This window comes from Thermobia domestica, chromosome 6, assembly GCF_964235325.1.
Source record: "Thermobia domestica chromosome 6, izTheDome1.hap1.1, whole genome shotgun sequence".
In the NCBI taxonomy this organism is placed as follows: domain Eukaryota; kingdom Metazoa; phylum Arthropoda; class Insecta; order Zygentoma; family Lepismatidae; genus Thermobia; species Thermobia domestica.
The window spans coordinates 217,295,801-217,307,908 of record NC_137459.1 but is presented as its reverse complement, the minus strand read 5'-3'; the positions used below and the strand labels follow the sequence as shown (position 1 = coordinate 217,307,908).

The window sequence follows — 12,108 nt, the reverse complement described above, 5'->3', positions numbered from 1 at the left end:
TATTAACTGCTCTACCTCTCCCTTATATGAGACGAAATTACACAAAGTTTTACAATATACAAATCGAAATGATCCTTCATTAAAAGAAACTATCTTTATGCAAAATGTCAACATCGCACACAATAATTCTAGAATTACGCACAAATTAGAAGATATCGCAAATTACGATCGTTAGTACCAAACAATTACAAATGATAACTAATTAGTATTTATCGCATACAAATCAATTCCGTATATGCATGTAAGAGAGTACAAAGAATTTAAACGTATCAGGTTTGACCTTCGTCCTCAAAAAGAAACAATACTTCCCGCTGTGCTGGAAAAAGTAAGTATAATGCGTAAGTTACCTTTAGCCGTACATTGATAAGAACGGTATTAGAATATATAGCGTAATAACAAATTGTAATTAAAATAAATTGTGCATTTCGATACTCGTCGACTTCAATGGCAGTCCGACAATGAAATTATATACGCGGAATGCTAGGTTACATACAAGTAATAAAAGTATATATCTTCAAGGTTTCATACGTACAAAAACTGATACAGTAATTAAACTATTAGTACGGAAATTAATTACGTTCAATGTTACGAACGCAAAAAAGCAACACTGAAGTAATGAGACTACAGTCCGATACAGCATGCTTAATTACATGTCAGTAATTGTAAAATAAACCACCGATAAAAAGCCGTAATAATTCAAGTTCAATTACAATTGAACCTTTGTACTTCAATTAAAACATTTATTACTTCAATGAGAGTACTTAGAGTAATCAAAATATTCATTACTTCAACGACAGTATGTACATAGAGTACCTACAGTATAAGTACTTTCAAGATCAAAAAAGGACATATGCAGATACATCTACTGGGGTGAAGGGGGAAATATATAAAAATCAATAAATATAAAAATAAAAGTGACCATGTTTGTGAATGAATAACTTTTGAACCAGCCGATCGATCTCAATAAAATTTTCAACATATATGAAATTCAAACCTGAGAAGTTTTTTATCATTTCATTTTGACAGTAGATTTTAGGGGAGGGGCAGGAGGGAATATATGAAAATGAATAAAACTTAACTCTTCAACCACCCTACCGATCTCGATCTAATTTTCAACATAAATAAGGTTTGGGCCTAGGATGCTTTCTTCATTTCACTTTTACAGTACAAAGAAGGGGAGGGGAAAGGGAGGGGACATATATATAAAAATAAATAAAACAACTCTTGAACCACTCAACCGATCTTGATCAAACTTTAAACATAAATAGGGATCGGGCATGGAATGTTTTTGTCATTTAACTTTTACGGTGCAACCTAGGGGAGGGGGAGGGAGGAGATATATATAAAAATCAATTCATATAAGACTAAAAGTGACTATTTTTGTAACTTAATAACTCTTGAACTATCCGATCGATCTCAATCAAATTTTCAACATACATGAGTTCTGGGGCAGGGATTGCTTTAGGCTATTCAGTTTCACGATGCAACATAGGGAGGGGGAGAGAAATTTCAAAATTATCAAAAATGACCGAAATTAGTGTTGAATCCATAGTTTTCGGGGTCGATGAAAGAAACAGTGACACTTCTGATGCTGTTTCAATCCAAGTTCAGCCCTGATGGTTGGGGATGAGGTTCGAGGCTGGGCTGGTTTTAGGCTATTCAGTTTGATGGTAGAACTGAGGGTTGGGGCAGTGGGTATAAAAATAAATGAAACTTAATAACTCCCGAACAACTCGACCGATCTTGACCAAATTTTAACATATGAGGTTCAGGCCTGGAATCGTTTCTATGATTTAAATTGGACGGAGCAACGTATGGGAAGAGAAGGAGGGGGAGATATATATATATATAAAAATCAATTTATATAACAATGAAAGTAACTATTTTTGTAACTTAATAAATCTTGAACTATCCGACCGATCTCAATCAAATTTTTGGAATTACACGACGTTCGGATCTGGAAACATTTTTGTAATTTCATTTTTACGGTAGATCCTAGGGGAGCGGGAAGGGAAGGGGACGTATGAATAAAAATTAATAAAACTAATAACTTTTGAACCTCCAACCAATCTCGATCAAATTTTCAACATGTATGAGGGTCGGCGCTTGGGTGTTTTTTATCGTTTCACTTTGACGAGCCAGCATAGGGGAGGGATATATATAAAAATGACTGCCTTTGTGACTTCATCACTCTTTTACCTCCCGACCGATCTCAACCAAATTTTAAATATACATGAGTTTTGGTTCAGGGATTACTTTAGGCTACTAACTTTGACGATGCAACTTAGGGGAGGGGGAGGGAGAGAAATTTAAAAATGATCAAAATGATTCCTATTAGTGTTGAATCTTTAGTTCTCGGGGTCGATGAGAGGAACAGTAACACTTCTGATGCTGTTTCAATCCAAGTTCAGCTCTGTACGTTGGGGAGGGGGAGGAAACAACGTAGGGAGGGGAATGAACATTAAAAATGATTGGAAATGACTAATCTTAGTGTCGAATCCATAGTTTTAGGATTAGCTGAGATTTACGGTGACAATTTTGATGGCGTGTGCTGCAGCACGGTTTGAGGGGAAGGGGGAGCTATATATAATAATAATCAAAAATGACAAATATTATTGTCTAATCCGTAGTTTTCGGGATCATTCAAATGAACTGACATTTCCAAACCGGTTTAAATCGAAAATCATCCCCACCAGTTGAAGGAGGGGGAGAAAGAGTTATATAAAAATGATCGAAAATGGCCTTTATCAGTATCGAATTTATAGTTTTCTGGGTCGCTTAGGTGAACAGTGATACTTTCGATCCCGTTTAAATTCAGATTCAAACCTTCAACTTGGGGGAGGAAGAGGTTTAAAAAGGATCGAAAATGATCGATATTAGTGCTGAATCCACATTTTTGAGGGTCTCTGAGATGAACGCTGGCACTTCCAATGACATGGGCCGCAACATGGCGGAGGGGGATATAATAGTCGAAAATGACCGATATTAGTGTTGAATCTATAGTTTTGGGATCGAGGAGATGAACAGTGACACTTCTGATGCTGTTGAAATCCAAATTCAGTCCCGCATCTTGGGAGAGGGGGAAGGGAAATAAATCAAACGGATAAAAAATAACCCATATTAGTGTCGAAATCATAGTTTCCGGCGTCGTTGAGATGACCGGTGACATCCGATGCCCTGCCGCTCAACATAGAAGAGGAGGGGGAGATATATAAAAATGGTTAAAATTTTCCGATATTAGTGTTTGATCCGTAGTTTTTAGGGACGCTGAGATGAAGAATGACACTTCAGATCCCGTTTAAAACCAAATTCAGCCCCGTAACTTGGGAGAGGGGGAGATGAAAAAATGATCGAAAACGATTAATACTAGTGTCGATTTTATGATTTTCGGGGTCGTCGAGATGATCAGTGATCTTTCCGATGCCGTTTAATTCGATGCAATTAAAAACGAAAACCGCATATTTCGTGGGTACTAAACACATGAGATACGGAATTGTGCATTTAAATTTTCATTTTACCCAGCGAAGAGGGTAAATATATGCTAGTAAAACTTCATAACTTTGGAACCACCGAACCGATCTCATTCAAATTTTCAACATGGATGAAATTCGGACCTGGAATGACTTTTATCATTTTAGTTTGATGGTATATATATATCAGACCACCCGGTAAAGGCATTTTTCTGTTCGTACTGCACGTAGACACTTCAAACAAAAAATGAATAACTGCAGACGACAAACAAGAAGTATCGTCCTTTTCCTCAACCCCTACCGAAGTTGAGCATTGTGGGTCTTCACAGGTAGGCCTAGTGTATCATCTTACAACACGAATCAAGTTTGCGGGCAGATAGTCGGGTCTGTAAATATCTGAGGGTTCAGTGAATATATTCCGGTGCACGCTATTCTATTGAGAGCAATATCCATGAAACACACGTTTCAATATGCCTCTGAAACAAATTGAAAGCAATGAATTAGTTTGAAATAAATAATTGCTAACTTATTCTCACAAGTAAACCTTACGTTTTGGTGAATCCAGTTGCTGACTAAGACACATATGAGAAAGTAGTACTAAATGTGGTCAGTATTTCAGTGAAGTTGTAGGTGCGAAGCTCCAGGGGTTTAGGAGATACAGCTACCAGAACATCACATGGAAGTACAGAATAGTCTTCATACAGTTGGAGGTAAAAACTCTGTAAGAACTCTTGTAACGACAAAAGGTAAATAAAAAATATATGGGTACATATTAGGACTAGGGGGAAGTCATATAGTAAGGATATACCTGACGGCGGCCATCTTGAAATCCGCCATTTTGAATTAAGGTTAAGTTTTTAAAATAGGAGTAGGGTCATGTGATACATGATTTAAGGCGCAAATTTAATCAGAAGAACAATGGTAATGTTAATTTTGATTTACGCGCAATTAGTAAAAAGTTACAGGGAAATTAAATATTGTTGCAGCATATGTATTAGTCCTTTACCCCACCTTGTAAATTTTGTGTTAATGATAATAATTAAATAAAAAGCAGGTGGATAAATATTAGGTCTATGGTAAGAGTTGCCTTGGTAGTGGCCATGTTCAAATCCGCCATTTTGAATGAGACAAAAGTTTTAAACAAAGCGCATAACATTGACACCTTATTAATAGCAAATTTTAGCATAAATCCAACGGTATAATCATTAATTTTTTAGTAAAATAAGAATAAAGAAAATATTGGTTATCATTTCGGTGTAGCAAATGTATCTTAAGTCCATAAAAATATACGAGTAGCAACTAGAATAACTTTTGTAGGATGAAAACTGTAGGATGTGCTATTTACTACCTACTTATACATTTGGTTAGGTATATTCGTGGTGTAGGATATTGGTAAATATTTTGTTTTCTCGTAACTATTGAAGACTTCGGAATTTAATTTCTCGCGCATATAGCCTATTCCTCATAGTAATTTTTAAGAAACATTAGGGTCGTGTACTCTTATCCGGGGCCGCTTCAGAAGACGCAAAACTTCTGAAAAGGAATTTTTTAGGGGGATTTTTTTCAGAATTATCCTCAATTTCCCTTTCCACGTACATCATGCATATATGGGGATGAAACCATAGGAAATACATAGGAAAGCTTGCTTCATTGTACGAACTATAATACCCGAATTAATTGTACTGTGTTAGAAATATTTTATGTTCTGTCCTATTTATTGTCTACTTATATATTTGGTTAGGTATATTCACAGAGTAGGATATTGGTAAATATTTTATTCCGTCATAACTGTTAAAGATTTTACATTGTAATTTGGCACATACACAGCCTGTATCCCATAGTTCTTCTCTAGGAAATTCTTATCCGGAACCGCTTCAGAGGACGCAAAACTTTTCAAAAGCGATTCTTTACAGGAAAATTTCCAGATTTATTATCAATTTCCCTTTCCACGTACGTCATGCACATATTTGGATGGCACTACTAGGAAGCTTGTTTTATTCTAAAGAGAAGGATGTACAATCATAATCCTAGGATAAATACCGATAATCCAGTAGCCACTTGAATGAAAGCCTAAGATTGTAAAAGAGTTAACGATCATTTTGGACGCCATATTGAAAATTATGCCTTTCCGGTGGTCAAATTTTGGTAAACTTTTAATATGTTATTCAGCATACCTGATACTACAGAAAACCATTGAGAAACTTGTTATAGGAATTTTTTGAGAAACAAACCGTATCTTCAGGCGACTATCGAGGGAACTCAGCTGCGATATTAAATTATCCCCTAATTTTATGAATTTTCGTATTGGTAGTCTCTGTTTTGCTAATCGCTGATTTGTTCGTTCGTCGCTGTTTTACTCGACCGTTGTTTTAGCAGTAGATGTTTCACTCATAAATTGTGTGCATGGCAGATATATAGAGGCCTCCCGAGGCAGATAGAACCATAAACAAAATATCAAAATACAGCTCTTTCCGGTCTTCTGCCCCGAGAGGGCGAGAAAATGGTCGTTATCCAGCATTTCATATAAGTGTCTTATTTCAAATATGTAATACAGTAACGACAAGTGGACAAAGCAATATAGACACATTTTCTTACCTTCACTTTTAATTCCTGACTTCGATTGCAATTAACAATTACACGTTTCAATTGCTCCACCGCAATTAACAATTAAAATTTTCAATTACACGTGTGCGATTAACAATTAACAATCGAGGAGTTTGATGTAATAAGGGCGTAAGCGAGGTTACGCCCTTTTTGCATCAAACACATAAATGGCTTTTATCATGCTTGTTTAACCTCTTGTCAAAATTTCAATTCAATATCTAGATTCTAGATGTCAGAACAGCTCATTAAATCAAGGGCAATATCAGCCAGAGTAGCGTAAAAACATAGTTTATCAGCTGCTAACACTGTTTCTATTCCGCCAAAAGTGTTCATTTCCCTCCAAAACACCACAATGCAGTCGTGTACCGTGGTAATTCCGAATAAGAGTGACTTAAGCAGTGAATCTGGAGATGAAAGACAGAAAAGGAAGAAGAGAAGAAATAGTGGTAATATATATATATATATCGGGTGTTTCAAAACAACACCGACAACGCTTGGGAGGTGATTCCTGACACCAAGACAAGACGAAACGTATAGACCAACCTGGGTGCACAAATGCTTCCTTCCGGAGTTGTAGGCTACCGTAAACTTGTAAAAATGAAATTTAAAGGTCCATAGCACCAAAACTATGGGACCTACTGCAGTCGGGTCAAAACTTCACTTAGAAACTAATATGTGCGCTATCCAAAAATACATATTTCAGAATCCTAAGATACGCAACAATTTTTAGAGAGGCAATTTGGCTACAGACATATAATTTGAAGTCTTCACCAAGTACCTCTATAAAAACCGTTGCGAAAGTATTAGAGTATTAGAGCTATGGACCTTTAAAGTTCTTTTTTTTTTCATGTTTTCGGCAGCCTATAAACCCAAAAGGAAGCAGTTGTACACCCTGGTTGGTCTATACTTTTCGTCTTGTCTTGGTGTCAGGAATCATTTCCCAAACGTTGTCGGTGTTGTTCTCAAACACCGTGTGTACACACATATATATATATATATATATATATATATATATATATATATATATATATATATGAGAGATCTATTGAAAACATTAAAGTACCAGGCAAAAAATGCTGCACTGTACTGTTCGTGCTGTTCGAAACAGTGTGTTAATTCAATGAGTGTTAATATGCAAGAGGAATTATTTACACTTTTCTATGATCAAGGTGATAAAGCATAAGAAGATACATTCTTAGCAGGGTTGTGTGAAGAAAGAGATGTTCAAGAGCCTATCAGGAATCCTAAACATAAGAACCGAGAAAATGTTTGGACCTATTTAGTGTCATACGATGGAGTTAAACTACAAGTTTGCATATATATTTTAGTCTGTATGTTTGAAATATCAGAGAACGTTTAAGCACAGTGCGAAAGAAGACCTTAACTGGAAATAATTTTCCCGATAAGAGGGGAATACACGCAAACAGATCAAATCAGACTCTAACGTTTGGGACATGATTGTTGAGCATTTAAAAAACTATTCCACATTCCAAATCACACTACAGTGAATCAAAATCACGTAACTATATTTTGAAAACCCTAATTTGAATGTAAAGAAATTGTTTGAACTTTTTATAGATTATTACTACTTTAAAACTAATACAAATCTGAAAATAAAGTATCACTCACACTACAAGTTTGACAAGACCTTAAACTGTTCCTTTAGGCTATCCAGATCTGATGTGGCTTTTGTTGTGAAGCTGTCACGAAACTGAAGTATGAAAAGAAAACAAAGCTTTAGATGAAATATCAGTTGCATCAAAAGAAGATTGAAGCGTACAAAGAAATTAAAAAGGAAATTATTTCACAGTGCAAAGAACATGATTCTGTACTCCGCGTAGAGTTTGACTACGCACAAAATTTGCCCCTTCCAAAATTAGTAGCAAGTGCTCAGTTCTATTTAACATACATTGTCACAACGACGACTCAGATGCCTTCTATTACTTCATGGAATTCGAAGGCAAAAAAGATGGAAATTCTGTACGGTCGTTCCTGAATGATTTTATTGAAAACAAACTTGAGTCTTTTACCAACACTAAGAAACTAATATTGTTTTCAGATGCGGCAGGAGGCAAGAACAAAAATCTTATTACGGCTTTCTGTTCTTGATTATCTAAGACTCGAAATCTGACAATAGAACAACACAGTTTTCCTGTTCGTGGCCACAGATACAATCAGTGAGAGAAATTTTAGACTTTATGGAAACATACTGTGAAAAAAAAAAAAAAAAAGACAGGATATCTCCAAAGAAGAATATATCAGCGTTTTACGTGAGTGCACAAAGAATCCCGCGCATTTTCAAGTCATTGATGATAGTGCAGTTTTAAGAGACTGGAAGAATCATTCCGTGGACTATTTCTACCCAAAAGCTAAGAGTAAAATTCTGTTCAAACTTCAATCATATGTAAGGCTGCAGTAGTTTACCAGCAGGACAGTTCTAGCATCAAGTAGCTACGTGTCACTGTATACACCATTAAGATATATCAAGAAAAAGGTTTCCTGAAAATATAGTGCTTGCTGACACCACTAACGAAACCAAGGGTAAGAGCCTCCAAGTTACCTGATGTTAGAAGTCTCTGTCGGTTTGTGCCAGACCCTAATGAAGTGTGGTATGAGCATGTTTTGTCCCAAAGTGTTTCACAAAGCGACGAAGAAAATTCGGAAAGTGATGACGTTCCACATGACAGTGAGAGTGACTAAGATCTTACTTTCATTTCTAAGAGTTAATAAAGAGCAACAGTTTAGTAAATATTTCATTAATTAACTTTTAATTTTAGAAAAAAGTTTTGATACAATTGGTATGATGCAAAACGGGCGTATAAAACCAGTTGCTTTCTTCACAAATACATATAAAAACAAAGGTAAATATAACATTAAAAAAGTATATCTCCATTAACATGTGATTTACCAACAACGGGAATGAAACACTGCATATGATATTATGTTATGTAAGAAAAACACTACTTAAATTTTCAACTTCGTTTTTTCTCAAAATGCATATTTCAGACTCGTGGCCTTATTGCAGCAAACTCCTCAATTACAAGTTTTAATTCCCAAGCGACCAATTAACAATTAACTTAAATTTATAAAGGTAACTACGAAAGGTAAGGTAAGGTTTCGGTCGATTTTTATGGTAGTCGGTGTTCCATTGTTCCTCACACCGTGAGTTGAATGCGAATGGAGATAAGGCAAAGATCAGTTGTTGGTGTGGGTATATCCAACATATTAACTGGTTGTGGCAGTTCCGTTACACAGTCAACTTGCGTAAGGAGAGAGTGTGAACATGGGACCTCCAAAGAGCGTCATAAGGGCGTGCATTCTGTACGAGTTCAAACTGGGGTCAAACGCAATTGCAGCGGGGCGGATGGTGAGGGTGTCGTGACTACGCGGATAGTGCAGCGGTAATTTAACAAGCTTAAGAACGGTGACGAAACACTCAAACACGCAGTACGTTCCGGAAGACCAACACATGCACAAAATTAAGATCTTCAGGCACCAATTGAGGCGAACTGTGGCCACACATGTGAGGAACTGAAACTAAAATTCAGTGCGAGTGGAGAAACCATTCTGCAGCACCTCCACCAACTTGGGAAGCATTACATGTTGGGTCGATAGGTCCCACATGATTTGACTCCGGGCCATTAGGCAACGCGAGCAGACACTTGTGTTTCTTTGCTGTCTCGTCTGGGGAAGGAGCCATTTCTGGACAGGGTGTTGACATGTGATGAAAAGTGGGTCCTTTACTAAGTTCCACGGCGCCGTCATCATTGGTTAAAATCCCGTAAGCCGGTTCCAAAACGGACGAAACCAGCACTGCACCAGAAGAAGGTCATCCTGTGTGTTTGGTGGACTGCTCATGGCATCGTGAACTGCTACCAGCAGGTCAGAGCATTAATGCAATTGTGTGCTGTTAGCAGTTGAGCCGTTTTCAAGAAAAACTCTGGAGCCAGCACTTCTGAATCGCAAAGAGGTCCTCCTGTTACAGGGGAACGGTAAGCTCCACGTGGCTAAGATGAAACAGGACACTATTCTACACCCTGAATGGGAAACACTATTGCATCCGCCATACTCCCTGGACATTGCACGGTCCGATTATCACCTGTTCCATCCCTTGGACAATCACCTTAAAGGACGCCAGTTCAAATCGCTAGTAGAGGTGAAAAATGCACTTGATACCTTCTTCGCTCCACGGTTCACCACGTTCTACCGCGATGGAGTCCATGACCTTCCAAAACGTTGGGAGAAGGTCGTCGATGCTGATGGGGACTAGGTTTGATCTTCCAGTTAGTCTTAGGTGACATATTGATGTTCGAATATCGTGGGTGAAAAAGCAACAGAACTTTCTTGGTTCCCTTTATAATTGCAAATTTTATGATTGAACAAAATCGGAACTGAATTAATTGCAAAGGACAAATTGAAATTAATTGCAAATGATTTTTAGAGCAATTATTGTCCATAGATTGATCAACTGCAATTCATTTTAATTGACTAATGCCTAACACTGCTACTAACGCGTGTTCGCTTTCCACAAGAAAAGTTTTCCGCGTTAGATTCAAAAAACAAATGCACTAAATTTTCAACTTAATTATTGTCCTTTGAACAGCTTACTTTGCCTTCTACAGTGTTGAAACATAATATATATATATATATATATATATATATATATATATATATATATATATGGAACTGTGGAGTGGTTACAGTCTGAACCTGCAGTGACTGTAAATTCAGACTTCATTCCTAAGAACAGTGTTGAGTTGTAAAATTCCTGCAGTTCTAGTACGGTATTCTCTTTGCAGCGTTCGCCGTGGAAGAAAGTTCGGCGTATTTAAGACTTTCGCTTCCAATTTGAATATTTTGCACTAATATTAAACCGAAATATTGCAAATAATTTCGTCAGAAATCCGTCCACCTGGTAAAAACCTTTAAAAAATTTATAATACTAAACAATGGAGATATTTTCAACAAATGGTCAGTTACAGTACAGATGACATTTTTCAAACGTGTGTATGTATCAGCACTGAGGCCAGGGTTACGAAATATAATCCTGAATAAAACTACATAAAATTTAAGTGTGGATATGAAGAAGAATGGAAACATGCATTATAAAGTGTATACTCTAGTTGGATGGATACACCATTTTGGGTGTCCAGTATCATAAACCCAACCTGCTGTTGAAAACAATGAAGAAGATGACTTATCTAATCATATTACCGTCTTCTGATTTTCTTCAGTAAATATTTGATGTCTAGTTATCATCAGTTTATCACTATGGTGTTGCTAGCAGAGATCAGATGTTTCAAAATCTCAATCTGATCACGATCGTCGAATTATGAAGCTCTCGTTGGACTATGAATGTAGAAAGAAGTCGTTCCAAATCCGGTTTCATTTTTGCAGTATGTTGTACAGCATTAGTTTTATGGTATTTGGAAGTTCCCTTTAATGTTCAGCAAGCCCTTCCACTTAGGTCCTCACTAGAATTGTGGAACTTCACACATATTTTGGAGCTTCCTCTTGGATATATCTTTAGCAAATGTGTCTTGGACATGAAATATTATTGTTCTATGCCTAATAGGAGCACGTGTCATTCAGAATCTATGTTGGATAGCAGGTTCATGCCTTGCAGTAATCAATGGTTGAATGAATTACTAATTCGGATTAGAAGCGATCAAAACCGAATGCACACTTGAATGTAACTGGGACATGTATCGTCTTTCTATTTTAAATATTACAAGTATAAGAGATATGAAGCTAGCTTACATTTCACCTTATTTCATTTATTTTAGTTGCAAATCACGCGTTTAATAAATATGTATATAAACTAGGGATGGCCAATTCCGGAATTTTTACTTTCCGGAATCCGGAAAGTAAAATCGGAAAATTCCGGATTTCGGAAAAATTCCGGAATTCAGAAAAACTCCGGATTTCGGAAAAACTCCGGATTTCGGAAAAATTCCGGAATTCAGAAAATTCCGGAATTCGGAAAAATTATTTTTTTCTTTTTGTAATCCTAAGAATTTTGTTCAAACGCAAA

At 36.6% G+C, this 12,108-nt stretch overlaps 1 protein-coding gene across 6 annotated transcripts in view; it reads right to left on the bottom strand.

Moving 5' to 3' along the window:
* Cdc14 (cell division cycle protein 14) overlaps nucleotides 1-12,108 on the bottom strand; it is a 1,408,510-nt gene that overhangs the window by 1,180,404 nt on the left and 215,998 nt on the right. The gene's annotated exons all lie outside the window — the stretch shown is intronic.